Source organism: Tetrao urogallus (assembly GCF_951394365.1).
Source record: "Tetrao urogallus genome assembly, chromosome: 14".
Lineage (NCBI taxonomy): Eukaryota > Metazoa > Chordata > Aves > Galliformes > Phasianidae > Tetrao > Tetrao urogallus.
Window position 1 is genome coordinate 811,279 of NC_136827.1, and position 15,801 is coordinate 827,079.

Consider the following 15,801-nt stretch of genomic DNA (forward strand, 5'->3'; position numbering starts at 1 on the left):
AAACCAAACAAATACACTTTTTTCAGCTTCCAAATGCTGAAAGCTGATCTCAAGGCAACATCAAGAGTAAAGGCTCTTCCAGGACAGACCTGGAAACCTGCTTCAAGCAGAGGGGAGCCCAGACATCACAGAATCATAGAACTGTTTGTGTTGGAAGGGGCCCCCAAAGACCATCCAGTCCAACCCTCTGCAGAGCACAGGGACACCCACAGCTCCATCAGTGCTCACAGCCCATCCAGCCAGACCCTGGATGTTTGCAGGGACGGGGCGTCGCCACCTCTCTGTGCACCCCGTGCCAGTGCCTCACTGCCCTTATGGTAAGAAATATCCACCCTTTCCAGGCTCTGTTCTGGGACAGAACCCATCACCTGTTCGCTACTCTTCACCCAAAAGAAATGGATGCGTCGCTGCAGTTGCAGCAAGAACTCAGACTATTCAGATGTTGCTATTTTCACATCACTTTTCCTTACAACACACAGCCCAGTGCAACACTGTCAGATGATCTAACCTCCACTTTTCCCACTTGCATTTAAGTGTTCTGGGAGCCCTGGGTGTACCTCATCCTAACCATGCTTGCTGCTGCCGTGTGCTGATGGGCTCTGATGCCTGCCCTGTCTTTTTGGCCTCTTCCCTGCTGCACCTTCTTAGAGATCACTATCAGTGCTGAAGATTTTTTCCCTACTTCGAACAGCTGGCCCAAGAGCCCTGCTTCCCCTTCCCTTCCTCACTTCCTCAAACATTTCCACTCCTGTCAGAGCTGAAGTTCCCAAATGACTCTTCTGCATATATGTACAGGCTGATCTCCAGAGCACACTTCAGTTTGTTTCTTATCAGGATATGTCTGTCCTGAAGGCTGATTCTTTCTCTTCCAAGGTGATTATGAAAAAAAGAAAAAGAAAGAAAAGGAAAAGAAAAAGGAAAAAAAAAGAAAAAAAAAAAGAGGAAGAAGAGGGAAGGAAAAGGGAAAGGGAAAGGAAAGGGAAAGGAGAGGGGGAAGAGAGAAGGAGGAGGGAAAAGGAAAGGGAAAAGGAAAAGAAGCAGGAAGTGAACCCTTTCTTTGTTTATAACTAACTTCTACTTCTTAACTTTCATTATTTTGGCTATGTCCCCTACTTCCCTCTTTCTGAGCTCAGCAGTGAGGAGGTCAGGACTGAAAAAAATCACAGAACAACAGCTCACATCATTATACATTCCTTTTAAATGTGTGTGCTATTTACAAGGATTTACTTGCTGTTGTGACAGTTTGTCAGAGACACAAAGTGATGCATGATAGAAGAACTTCTTTTATCAACACAGGCAACATCTTCATCACTGTGTTTGCTCATTTTGTGCTTCTGTTGTGACCTGGCCCAGGAAACCTGCAGAGGATGTAGGTATGTGGGAGACCTGTGAAAGAAAAAAGGAGACGGTGCTCAGGGCTATGAGAAATTCTGCCCTGGGAAAGTATTTGCAGCTGTTACAGATAGGAGGTGGAAAGATGGGAAAAACATGGGGGAAAAGGATAAAATAACAGCTGGGAACACTTTCCCCATAGCAAAATCTTTGCTTCATTCTGGGTGGGAACATGGGAACCTGTAGTGTTTGGGATACTACAGATAGGAAATGGGATTGCTGGGTGCAAGGTCTTCCACCTTAGGTTCCAAAGAGCCCTCCTGTAGAGCAAAGAGGAAAGAATTCTTTTCTTCCTGCAATTGCTTAATGCTTGTTGTATTTGCAGAGAAGATACGAAGAAATATGAAGAAAATTCATCCCTGCACAAAATATTTTGGGCACCGAGAGTGTGGTGAAGTCAAGGAAGTGGAATTCTACTGCAAATGTCAGGAGCTATGAAAAATGTAACAGACTTTAATATTCTTCTGCTGTTATTGCCAAGAGTGTCTCTCACCTGCATTCGCAGTAAGTGAAGTGCCTTTTATTGAGCCCAGATGTCACTGAGCAGGAAAGATTTCTCTGCTTCCCATTTTTATTTTAAAACTACACCGTGACATTCTGATAATAAATGCTCTCACCTTCCAAACTCTCACTTCAACTTTTAAGACTAATTTAAGACTTTAGGATTGACCCCTATTTCATGCTCCACTGAACTTTGGCCCCTCATGCCCTGCTACTTGCAGCTTACCTCTGAATTCTGCATTCCAGGCTGTAACTACCTGTGGTACCTAATGCTGAGCCAGCTACTTGGATGCTGCACTGAAGATGTAAAACATTAACCATGCATCTCTTGTAGCTCACTTCCCCATGGGGTTATGTTTCAAGGTAAGTGGTTTGCGTAAGATCCCTCCGAGACCTGCATTTAGTTTTTATTCAGTAGTATAAACAACCTGCTGCTTTTGTGCTTCTCCCTGCAGAGCAAAGAAAAACCCATTTTACACATTAAAATTGAAAGTAGCGTTGCTGAAAGGGCTGTGATGGCTTTTCATGGAGCTCAGAGCATCACGCCTTGCTCCAGGAGGGATCTCGCAGGATGCAAACAGCCCCTCACTACACAACCCTCCCCCCCCTCTCTCCAGACCCTCTGCCGGGGAGGAATGGGGTCAGCATCCCCCAGCTCTGTCTCACTGCCCAGATCTTGGGTATAAAAGCAGCACTGCTTTCCTTGATGCGCTGCTTTCATTTCATCTCGATAAAGGCACCCCCATGTATTTGAAAAGAGCTCTGGGAGGGGGAAACCCGGCTTCCAGCAACTCCATCAGCAAAGCCTGATCCCCAAACCACGCTGTTTAATGGGAGAGGCTCCTGCCGGGCACCGGTGCTGATGTGGCACAAAGAGCGGTGGCGGCAGATGAGTGAGCAGCTCCCCCGCGCCGGGATTTGAGCAATCAGGAAATATAATCCGAGCTGGAAAGTGCCCGAGCATCTGCTGGGTTATTAATAAATTGTATGCAATCTGTCCGGGATGAACCTCGGGACGGAGGGAGCCATCTGCTCCCGAGCCGGAGCACTAATGGTATCTGGGGAATGAACTTAGCAGGGTCGGTCTGCCGCGCTCCCGGGCTGCTCTGATGGCACCGGCGGGTGGTGTGGGTTGAGCACGGCGGGGTGCCCGCTTCCCACGCTGCCTTCCGTGGGGGGACAACACGGGGGCTCTGCTCTGGTGCCGCCTGCCTGCCCTCCCGGCCGCCGCTGAGTGCCGTCCCTGCATATTCTTCCCCACGGTTTATTCTCTGCCAGCTGCTGCCGTTCGGCCCAAGGCCGGCTCCCGGTGCCTGCTGCTGCCGGGCTGGATGGGGGCTGCCGTGCCGGTGCCGGCGATGTGGTGTGGGAACGCCTGGCTCAGCAGGCCGAGGAGCGCAGATCTTAATTGCTGAGTGGCGTCTGTTGTCACAGTGACGGAGTGGGCTCGATCGAGCACAGGAGGACCCACCTTCCCCTGGAGCAAAAGCCACGGACTGCGGCATCCCTAAAATAACACGTGGGAAAGCTCCAACCGCACCACCGTGAGGATCGCTATCCTAAACAAAGGCTATCTTAAACAAAGACAAAACCTCCAGCAATGGGAGAGGGGCAGAAAAGAGCGAGTGCTGCCGCTGCCAGGATCATGACCGTGGAGCCAACCCCCCCGGATCGCAGCTGGGGACGAGGCCCGGCCGCTGCCGCTCGCTGCTCACGGCGCCGCTGTCGGCCGGCACGGCGCTATTTCCTGCCCGGAGCGCCGGGGCGCTGTCGGGATATTTCCTGTGCTGGAGAGGAAGAAGGCAGCGTATTTTGTCCTACGCTGCGGATCTGAACCCCGCTGAGGGGAGGGTTTGTCAGAGCAGGCTGCGAAAGGCTTTCGCCTTGCGACGTGTCCGTGGCACCCTCAGCGACGGGCCAGCAGCGCTCACCCGGCAGCCGGGCGCGAAGCGATGGACGTCGGCCGGTTGCTTTCCGAAACGCGCCGGGGGAGGAACGCTCCAACTCCGCCACAGCTCCGCCCTGAAGACCGAGGCGCCGAGGCTGGCGCTTTCCCGTTCCCCGCTCCGGGATCCTGCCCGCACCGCGGCCGGTGGAAGCACGGCGGCACGGGCCCGACTCCGCAGCGCTGATTGCGGCTCGTGACCGCGTCCCTCTCTGCCGGCGCTGCCCATCGCATGGTGCCCCCCCCCGAGGGGGTTAAGGGTGGGATGGGACCTCCCAGTCCCTTTCCCCGTGATTAGAGCACTTCTGGATGGCGCGAGAGGCCACTTCAAGCGTTTTCGCTTTAGGGGAGGCTTTGAAACCCGATCTACGCTTATCCGAGCAGTGCTGTAACGTCTGAGCTGTGCCTTAGAGCCGTGAGCGACCCGCCCCGCAGGATGCTCAGCGGCTCTTCGTGTGGCGACCGAGGCCCTGTCGATGGGGACGGTGTCCCAGGGCCGGCCGGTCCGTTTCCATCTCGGTGGTGGACAACGTCCTGGGTCATGGCACCGACTGTGCCGGAGCTGCGGCTTTTCCCCCTCCTCCCGATTCTCCCATCTCTTGCTTCAGAGCTTCCAAATATCCCTGGACAAGTGTCTCCGTCTCCACTGCCTAAAGAGGGATTGAAAGAGGGAACGTCCCAGCTGGGCAGAGCTACTCCACCTCCGTGCTGCACGCTGGGCTGTGCGTTGCTTTTTTGAGGACCTGGCGTTTATTACGATGATGGATAAACTTAATCTGTGATGTTGAGAGTCCTGGTTATTTTTCATCGGTTTAGTGATGCAGTCACCCCTTCTGTCTCTTGCAGTGCCCAGGCGTTCGACGAGCCATCAGAGCCCCGGGAGGGGCAACCCTCACAGCTGCTCAGTCTGAGGCACTTTGAGACGCCCCAAAGTCGGAGGAGGTGATCTAAGCCACGTGTCAATAGAAACTCCACCATCTTGGCTGCTTTTTCCAAAACCTCCTCAACCTCTCCCTATGAAACTGGCAGCTTTTCAGAACGGGTACGTGTAGTGTAAAAGCCCATCTGTGTTGATGGTGCAGTACTATGATGCTTGAGGATCTGCCTTAACCTCCCTAGAAGCTGGATTTCATCAGAAAGTGAGTGTCATGTGCGTTGTATTTCAGTAGCATGAAGCAACTTTTCAGTGGTGGAGGTTATCTTGTGTTGCTTCTTTGCATACAAGAACATTTTTATCACAAGCTAAACTCAGATGTATGGCATCATTTTTCTGAATTGCTGATCAATGGATATAGAAACTAACACAGGACAAGAGACATTGCATCCAGTACCCTTGGCAGCGATGTTTAATTTTAAGTAGATGTTTTATCGATGAAAACATTTTTTTTTTTTACTGAACAAGTTTAATTTAGACCTGAGTACAGCGCTAACACACCTGCAAATAAAGCAGTGCTCTTTTTGCTGACTGCAACATTATATTCTCATCCCCGTGAATGTGGCATGAAACTTTTCATCCAAAGTAGATCTACTTATCTGAGGTAAGTGGATGAACTTAGCAAATAGGTAAGTAAGAAAAAAATACACATGTGCTCCCTGCTTAAAAACCTTTCATCCTGAGCTCCTGTAGAGTGAACTTGGTGACTTTGTCCCAGCATCTTTTTCTGTGCACTTGTCATGACATTGATCTCTCCCCAAAATCTTCCTTTCTTTTGCTACATGAGCCAGAAAACAAAACAACCAAAACACAAACAATCAAACAAAACAAACAAACCCTACATATAGACCTTATTTTTGGAGAATTCAGAAGTCAGGATCATGTCTCTGGATTAATTTTAGAAGATCTTGTCCAACCTTATTTGTTACTTTCCACTATTTGATAATGGAGGACCCAGCTTCTTGCACCTGGAAAAGTCAACCAACTGCTTTTACATTGGATGGGATAGATCTATGCCTCCATCTGTCTGTGGTAATAATGGTGTGAGATCATGTAAAATTTGAAGACAAAAGAATGAAAAAGAGCCGAGTGCGTTCCGTTGCATTCTGAATTTAATAGGAATGTGTTAATGGAAGCTCCGGTGCCTGGTTGCCATTTCCCCTGAGATGCTCTACTCAGGATCATTGCAAGAGAGAAAAATCATGCTTCATCTTCAGAGTCTGAACTTCCACTGTGCTCCGCATGGAAGGCTTTGGGATAAGAAACGTGGTCTCTCCGAATGCTTCTTTGGGAAGGTGAGCCTGCCATTGGCTAAGATGAAGGAACGCAGGTAAGGTGCAAAGAAGGAGGAAGAAGAGTTTGTGTTTTGAGTTTACACAAAATAAACAAAGATGGCACAAACCCAAACGGCATCAAGACTGGACATGGATCTGGACTCAAGGAATCATTCATAGAATCATAGAATCATTAATGTTGGAGAAGATTTCTAAGATCACGAGGTCCAAGCATCAACCCATCACCAATATGCTAAATTAACAGTGCCACATTTACATGTTTCTTGAACACCTCCAAGGACAGTGACTCCACTACCTCACTGGGCAGCCTGTTCCAATGCTTGACCACTCATTCTGAGAAGAAATGTTTCCTAATATCTAACATGAACCTCCCCTGGCACAACTTGAGGCCGTTCCCTCTCATTCTATTGCTGTTACCTGGGAGAAAAAGCTTATCTCCACCACAACATTCTTTCAGACCTGGTCTCCCCTGAGACTTCTCCAGACTGAACAATTGCAGTTTCTTCAGCCACACGTTGTAGGAGTCATGCTTCAGACCCTTCACCAGCTTTGTTGCTCTTCACTGGACGTGTTCCAGTGCCTCAATATCTTTCTCTTAGTGAGGGGCTCAGAACTAGATACAGTATGCAAGCTGTACTCACCAGTGCTGAGTACGGAGAGACAATCACTCCCTGCTGACTGCACTATTGCTGATACAAGCCAGGATACTGTTGGCTTTCTTGGCCACCTGGGCACAATGCTGGCTCACGTTCACAGGGCTGTCAGCTATCACCCCCAGGTCTTTTTCCCCCAAGCCTGTAGTGATGCATGGGGTTGTTGTGCGCAAAGTGCAAGACCCAACACTTGGTCTTGTTAAAACTCATTCCATTGGCCTCAGCCCAGTGATCCCTGCCTGGATGACTCTGTAGAAACTTCCTACCCTCAGGCAGATCAACACTTTCTCCCAACTCAGCATCATCTTCTAACTTTCTGTTGTCATTCATTTCTGTTCCTGGAAGGACTGACAGTCTTCAGCAATGCATTTCCACATGAACCAGTGGCAAGTAGAAGGGGAAGAGCAAAAAGATCAGTAAACAGAAGTGTGTTCATTGCTCCTGAATTTGGGAGACCAGGAATGGAGTTTGCTTTCACTTTGCATTTCCTTCCCTTTGAGTGCTACACAGCAAAGTCTCTGTGGACTTTATTGTGAGAGAACCCATCAATCACAGGTGAAAGAAGGGGATCTGTTTCCTACTTTCCATCTTGTCCTCCATCGTTGTAGAAATCACACAAACACCCTGTGAATCTCAGATCTCTAGTGCTTTGGCTGCAGTTTTATTTTGTTGTTCAAAGTTGTACAGAAGGACATGTAAATGAAGCATATTTTTTGAAAGATTCCAATTAAAGCACAACATTCCTAAAAGAGGAACATTGATGATGATCATCACGGGATCCGTCCCACCAATGGAGCAAAATGTTCAGATTGAGAAGGAGGCACTGCTGAAAAGCTCTGTTGCCATGGAAGGAAATAGTGGGGAGAAACATCGGCCATGAATGGAAAGAAGGGACCTCTTTCCTGAATTGCTCCCTGTATTCTGTGCTTGTAAGACTGACATGAACAACCTGTGAAGACCCTCTTCCCAAAGTTATATCTACATGTAACATGTAGATTTGCTATAAGAAACGAATAGAAGGGTGTGAGAATACAGCATGCTTTGGAAATAATTCAGTTAAACCATCAAGGTTTCTGACAGAGGAACACTGATCGCTGTCATAGTGGGAGCTGTCTCACCAACCAGTGAGTGCATTCAGTACATTTCATGGCACACCCATTTGACCTGGAGAACAAGCATGAAAGATTAGGTGGTGCCTCATTTTAAGCAAATATAAAGACTTCCAGTCAGCTATTACATTGAAATGTGCTGTGGATAAGTACTGGGTTAAAACAAACAAAAAAAGAAAACAAAAGCAAAAGCAACTGAAAGTGAAGCGTAAGGAATGGAAAATGTCAAAGATGAAGCAAACTCAATGTGATACGGAGAGAAGCACGAGAGGCAATTCCCGCAGTGAACCACATGATGCCACTCTGAGCTGAGAAACGGGATACAACCGGAGAAGGGGAGGGGAACACCTTCCGATGCCCATAGAAGCATTTTTTTCTTTTTCCTGAACAAGCAGCCGCTGATACTACAGGTGAGTCATTCGTACCCAAAAGGTACGTGGTTAAGATACAGATGTAGGGTTTTTCACTGTCCAATTGTATTCTCTTTAGGTTGGAAGGAATTAATGTTTCCTGGGGGCTGTTTGTAGGTTTGGAGCCTTCTGGTGATTGTGTGCATACCAATGGGGAGAGCTGCTTCTCTCATTGCTGACAATCCCTTCCCAGGATGTCAGCCTGGTGTTGGAAATAGAGGAAATCTCTCAGGAGGCGTTATTTGGTGGATGTAATCATTTTGTACTTGACTGCTCCCCAGTTCGTGCACTTGCCCAGTTGACTTCAGTCTAGGTGGCGTGCTCTCTTGCAGCACGGCTCAATCTAAAATGTGAATATATGCTGAAATTATATATCATTCTCAGTGGAAGGACAGGCACTTTGTTGTTGTTGTTGTTACTGTTTTGTTTTTGAGGACTCGCCACCACTGGAGGAACTAAACTAACTCATTTAAAAATAAAAACTCCACCAATTAGACTGCTTTTTGCAGATTTGTCTCAGCTTCTTCATGTGGACTTGATGACTTTTGAGCATAGGTACAAAGTGTGTAAAAGAGAAATTGTGCATCTGACTGCAGAGTTATAATGCTTGAGGATTTTCTTTACCCTCTGTAGAAGAAGAGAATCCCACGTGGGCTGGATTTGAGTAAGCACAAAGCAGCTTTTCCAACATGTAGGTTATTCTGGATTGTTCCGTTGTTTCCTTATGCACACAGTCACCTTTATCCTAGCAAAACTCAGATCACTGGCACTGTGGGATCACTTAGTTGAGCCATTGCTCAGTGGATGTAGAGGTGATGCAGACAAGTATTTGGAAAACATGAGAAGGGAAGCATGTTTGTACACTCTTGGAAATAATGGTTGCTTTGTCTTTAGCAGATGTTTTGCTGATTAAAACTTTCTGCTTTTTTTTTTGGAGCAAGCTTAATGTAGATGTTAGCACAGCTCTAAGATACTTGAAAATAAAACAGTGCTCTTTTTCGTAACTATGGCATTATATTACCATCCCCATGAATATGGCATGAAGAAGTACTAGATCTAGTCATTCCAGGTAAGTGGGTGAACTTAGTAGACAAATAAGTAGAAAAAGAATATATATACACCTTCATTAAACACCTTGTCATGGACTCACATGGAGTGAGCTTGGTTGCTTCGTTGACAGAAGGTGTATATAAAGATCACTTTCTGAGCACTGGTCAGGACACTGATCTCAATCCAAACCCTTACTTCCTTTTGCCACATGAACCTGCAAGACAGAACAAAACAAATATCCACATGTAGACCTAATTTTCGTGAAATTCAGAGATCAGTAACATATCTTCAGATTAATTTTGCAACATTGTGCCTTGTACAATACTGCTCACAGCATTCCTTCATTTGGTAACAGAGGACCCATCTGCTTGCATCTAGAAAAGTCAACACTTTTATACTGAGCAGGATGAATTTTTGTCTCTGTCTGGGGCAATAAATGTCTTTGGTCACAGAAGATCTGAAGACACAAGAATAGAAATGAAGAATGAATACATTTGAATGGAAGTGAGCGTTTTCTCCTATATTCTGAATTTAGTAGAAACGTGTTAAAGTCCCAGTGCTCCTGCTTGGAAGCATTGTAGAAAGGGAGGACCATGATTCATCTTTAGAGGCAGAACTTCCACTTCGCTTTGCATGGAAGGATTTGGGAAAGGAAATGTGATCTGTCTGAATATCTCTTTGGGGCAATGAGCCTTCGATTGGTTGTGATAAGGGATTGCAGGTAAGGTACAAAGATGCAGGAAGAGTTCATTTAAATGTTTCAGGGTTTACATTGGGTAAAATCTACAACCAGCTGGCATCAAGGACTAGATATGGATCTGAACTCAATGCATCAATGTTGTTCCACTGACAGCTTCAGAGGTGGATTTCTGCATGGACTAGTAAAAAGTCGGAGCAGAAAAACAAAGAGAGCAGAAAGGCACATGCATGTTTGGTGCCACAGAAGTGTGTTTGGTGCTCCAGAGCTGAGTTCTATGTGTGTGAGCTGCAGAGATGAGGAAGTAACTTGCTCTCTGCCAATAGTCAGCTCATCCCTATCCATTGTGGAGGTGAAGGTGAATGCAAGGGGGAGCAGAGAAGAGCTGCGTGGACAGGCACTGTTTTTTTACTTGGAGGTATACACACTCATCTGCCATTGAAATGGCCAGAGAATGGTCCAGTTTGTCACAGACATGACTGCAACTGATGACAAAAACAAAGTAAACACACAAATATACATAAAAGCAGACGTCAGCCCCGTCACCTGTGCAGGAACCGTCAAGATGACGTTAAGGAATCAGGGAAAAAAAAAAACATGAAAAAAAACCCGAAAAATAAAGGCTAAAAATTAAGGAACGAGAAATACAAAGTGGCAAAGACGAAGCGAACCCAGCGCGATACACGAAGAAGCAGAGGAGCATTTCCGCAGCGAGCCACATGATGGCGCTGTGAGCTAAGGAACGCGCGATGCGATGCGAGGCGATGCGATGCGATGCGAGGAAGGGAGGGGAACACCTTCCGGTGCCCATGGCAAAGAAGGCAGAGCGAGAGCGAGCGGCGGGGAGGAGGAGGCGCGTCCCGTGAGGAAGGATTGTGTCGGCGAGCGCGGGCGGAGGGTTTGGAGCAGGCGGGTCGGGAGGTGCGCGGCGCGGAGAAGGAGCGGTGCGGCGGCGTAGAGGGCGATGGTCGGCGGTGGAGCGGCGCGGCGGAGCTGGGGGGCCGCGGTGCTGGTGCTGCAGGCGGCCTGGGCGCTGGGCGGCGGTCCGGTGCGCTACTCGGTGCCGGAGGAAGCCGAGGCCGGCACGGTGGTGGGGCGCGTGGCGCAGGACGTGGGCCTGGAGGCGGGCGAGGCGGAGGCGCGGCGTCTGCGGCTGGTGTCGCGGGGCGGGCGGGCGAGCGTGGAGGTGAGCGGGGCGAGCGGGGCGCTGGTGGTGAGCTCGCGGCTGGACCGGGAGGAGCTGTGCGGGAAGAGCGCGCCGTGCGCCCTGCGCCTGGAGGTGCTGCTGGAGCGGCCGCTGCGCGTCTTCCACGTGGAGGTGGAGGTCACCGACATCAACGACAATGCCCCGCGCTTCCCCGCTGTCTCCAAAAACATCAGCGTGTGGGAAAATTCCCCACTAAATTCCCGGTTTCCTCTGGAGGGCGCGTCGGATGCGGATATCGGATCGAACGCGCAGCTCTCGTATACACTGAGCACCTCCGAGCACTTCGCTCTGGATGTGAAATCGTCAGATGAAGACAGGAAATCCCTTTTTCTTGTGCTGACGAACCCCCTGGACCGCGAGTCGCAGTCGGAGCACCGCTTGGTGCTGACGGCGAGTGACGGGGGCAGGCCGGCGCTGACGGGCACGGTGCAGCTGCTGATCTCGGTGCTGGATACGAACGACAACGCGCCGCAGTTCAACCAGTCGGTGTATAAAGTGCAGCTGCCGGAGGACGCGGCGGAGGGGACGCTGGTGGCGCGGGTGGCAGCCACGGACCCGGACGAGGGAATTAATCAGGAGTTTTCCTTCAGCATCGTCGGTTCTGTTCTTGCGTCTCAGAGAGATGCATTCGGCATTGATCCACGGACGGGGGAGATCCGTCTCCGAGTCCCCCTGGACTTCGAAGAAGTCCGTTTACACGAGTTGCAAATCGAGGCGAGAGATCAAGGTTTTCCTCCGTTGTCGGGCCACTGTAGCGTGGAGCTGGAAGTGCTGGACGTGAACGACAACGCGCCCGAGGTGTGGGTGACGTCGCTGTCGGTGCCGGTGCCCGAGGACGCGGCGCTGGGGACGGTGGTGGCGCTGCTGAGCGTGTCGGACCGGGACTCGGGGCCGAACGGGCGGGTGCGGTGCGCGGTGGTGCCGGCGTCGCCGTTCGGGCTGGTGGCGACGTTCGCGGGCTCGTACTCGCTGGTGCTGCGGGAGGCGCTGGACCGGGAGCGGGTGTCGGAGTACGAGGTGGAGGTGCGGGCGGAGGACGGCGGGGCGCCGCCGCTGCGCGCCAGGCGCGGGCTGCGGGTGCCGGTGTCGGACGTGAACGACAACGCGCCGGCGTTCGCGCAGGCCGTGTACACGGTGCTGGCGCGGGAGAACAACGCGGCGGGCGCGGAGCTGGCGCGGCTGTGGGCGCGGGACCCGGACGAGGCGGGCAACGGGCGCGTGAGCTACTCGGTGTGGGAGGGCGGCGCGGGGATGGGCGCGGGCTCGGGCTCGGGCTCGGGCTCGGGCTCGGGGTGGCGTCCGGCGTCGAGCTACGTGTCGGTGGAGGCGGAGAGCGGGCGTCTGCGGGCGCTGCGTCCGCTGGACTACGAGGAGCTGCAGGTGCTGCAGTTCGAGGTGCGGGCGGTGGACGCGGGGGAGCCGCCGCTGTGCGGCAACGCCACGGTGCAGCTGTTCGTGGTGGACGAGAACGACAACGCGCCGGCGCTGCTGCCGCTGGCGGGCGGCGGGCCGGGGCCCTGGGCTGCGGGCGAGGCGGCGGAGCCGGCGTGGCGGGCGGCGGGCTCGGCGGGCTCGGCGGGTTCGGCGGGCTCGGCGTCGTCGTCGTGGTCGCTGTGGGCGCGGGCGGCGCTGGGTGCTCCGGCGGGGCAGGTGGTGGCGAAGATCCGCGCGGTGGACGCGGACTCGGGCTACAACGCGTGGCTGCGCTACGAGCTGCGGGAGCCGCGGGGCGAGGGCCCGTTCCGCGTGGGGCTGTACAGCGGCGAGGTGAGCACGGCGCGGGCGCTGGAGGAGGCGGACGGCCCGCGGCAGAGGCTGCTGATCGTGGTGCGGGACCACGGGGAGCCGCCGCGCTCGGCCACGGCCACGCTGAGCGTGTCGCTGGTGGAGGGCGCCGAGGCGGCGCTGGCGGCGGCGGGGGCGGGGGCGGTGTCGGCGGGGGCGGGGCCGCGGGCGGCGGCGGGCGCGGAGGGCGGCTCTGCGGCGGCGGCGACGAACGTGTGGCTGGTGGCGGCCATCTGCGCGGTGTCGAGCGTGTTGGTGCTGGCGGCGGTGCTGTACGGGGCCGGGCGCTGTGCGCCGCGGGCGGCCGTGCCGGCGGGGCCCGGGCCGGCGACGCTGGTGTGCGCCAGCGAGGTGGGCAGCTGGTCGTACTCGCAGCGCCAGAGCCGGAGCCTGTGCGTGGCCGCGGCCGCGGACGGCGCGGGCAAGAGCGACCTGATGGTGTTCAGCCCCAACTGCCCGCCGCCGCCCGGCCCCGCGCCGAAGGAGACGCCGCACGAGCCGCCCTCTCTGCTCGACACGGTCAGTATCTCTCGCTCTTTCCGTTAGTCTCCTTCTTCTCTCTTGTTCTCGTCCGTGTACTTCCTTCTCCCTGCCGTAGCTTCGAGTTCTGGCAACCATTTTCTGTCGGGCTGTGTTTAAGAGCAGAATTTGCTTTGGTCTCGGGTTCTTGTTGAGAAATGCATTTGAGAGTGCTTTGTGTTGAATTATATTCGCATGTGTGATGCTGGAATATTGTTGTGGATCTGATGCTGATTTTATTAGGATATTGGTCTTGGTAATTCTCACATATCTTTTTACAGTTACGTAGGTAAGGAAGTGCTTTTGAACTCTGTTCCATTTCAACTTATAGCCATTCTTTGCTGTTCTGTATATGGGTCTATTTTATGCAGTTCTGTGTAAAAGTTAATTCAGCATTTGCCTGTATGTTTTTTTTCATCCCAGAGCTCCTTAGTTGTTGATTTGGAAATTCTCTGAGTTTAGCTGTTCTGTTTGGGAGTTTTCCTTTGCTGGAATAAATTCACTTGTAGTGAGTTGCTGTGATATGAGTTTTACGATTTCTGTCTGTCGTTGTGTAAGCACTGAAGGGCTGCTTGGCATTCTGGAGGTTGTGATCCACCAGGCTTTTCCCCTGGGGCTGTGTTAGTAAGAGCTTTGTTGGAGGTAGAGCTGTCAATTCTTCTCCATGTGTGGCTATGGAAAATTGTTGTAGCATCTCACGCTGATAAAACAATGATGTTGGTTTCGTACTGATTGTGACATATTGTTTCTTCTTGTATGGAGAAGAGCTTTTGATGTCAGTTCTTCTTGCTGTTCCTTCCATGCACTGCTGTTGCATTTTTGGACTTTTTTTTTTTTTTTTTTTTGAAAATTATCATTTGTTGTTAATTTAACATTTACATTCATACACGAGCTCCTCAGTTGTTGATTTGGAACATCTTGTTGTCACTATTCACTCAGTATCTGATTTTTTTCCCTAATGGAAGAAAATCAGTGTGATAGAGCCATCAGTTCTACAAGTGCTGCTGCCTAGTAGAGCCTTGCAGTGATGAGCGGCGAGTCATTCTTATGGTGGAATGTCCAACAGGCACTGCTTCCTGTCTTCCGTGATGCTCAGTGTAGGCTGTGCTCATATCAGGTCCAATTTCTTGTTAGGGTCTCATCTGCTGAAGACATGATGTGTAACAGTGGTATTTCAGGATTCCCTCTGCCCATGGTGCACTTTTGTCAACGTTGGTTGATATGACAGAGTTTCTGATGGAAGTGGGAAAGTTGATATGAACTATTGCTGTATCTTTTTTATTCGTGTTGATACTTGTTCTGCTCCTTTGACTGTTCTTACTGTTTCCTGCCTACCACTCTGTTGTTCCCTGTGACAGGGGGATGTAGCCTTGAGGCTGAGCATGGTTTGTGGTTGTCAGTTGGTCACGTCTGAGTGCTGACGGTGATGTCCCTTGTGTGCGCTCCTTGAACAGCAGTTGTCCTGTTGGAGAGCAATTAATTTTTGTTCTTATGGTGGATGGAAGAATTTGCTCTGGGTACTTCTATAAAACTCTTCTCTGCTGTTTATACTTGAAGGCATTCTAATCGTCATGTTTTGGTTTGTATTATATATTAATGTATTTAACAATCAATTTGTGGGAAAATGTGGTGGGATTGAATGTATCTCATCTTGCCATGTGTACTTCCAGGAGAGTGGTTCCAGACACTAGATGTGCTGGAGCCTGGAATTGGTTTGCTTGGAGCCCCACTCCTGGTGCTGGAGAGGCTGCTCAGGATGTTCTGTCCTGTAATGCAGTCGGTGCTGGTTTTGATTGGCACTGCCATGACCTGGACTCTACAGATGCTCTTGGTTGATGGTGTGCAGCCTTTCCAGCTGAGACTGCTAAAGGAGTACAAGTCACAAAGGGTCGGTCTTGTGGTGACAGCACAGCAGACATTGTTCACTGCCAGTCCTGGTAATCACTCCTGGTTTCTTGTCAAAAATTCTGTTCTCCTCTTCTTTTGTCCCATGAAGGAATTGTGTGCAAGGTGACGCGTGTGACTGGATGGTTTTCTGACTGTAAATTTGTGTTCCTGATGGGGAATTGGCAGGATGGCCTCTATTGATGTTCTTTCTGTATCAGTAGCCATACCTTCACAAAGACCAATACCATTACCTACTTTCAACAACAGTAATAGAAAAGAACCCTTGAAACACAACTATTGTGAGCATTTGATAGGTAACAGTGCCTTGCTCATTCACATTGAAATTATCTTGTCTCACATCTGTGTAATATTTCCTTATCAATTTGTGGAATTATTGCAGAACATGACTCATTGTCT

At 50.8% G+C, this 15,801-nt stretch overlaps 1 pseudogene across 1 annotated transcript; it reads left to right on the top strand.

Annotated features, from left to right (window-relative positions):
* The first annotated feature begins 10,950 nt into the window (after nucleotides 1-10,950).
* Nucleotides 10,951-13,524, top strand: LOC306951681 (protocadherin alpha-2 pseudogene; annotated as a pseudogene). Its single transcript has one exon. The product of its transcript is annotated as a protocadherin alpha-2 pseudogene (transcript).
* Nucleotides 13,525-15,801: the final 2,277 nt, after the last annotated feature.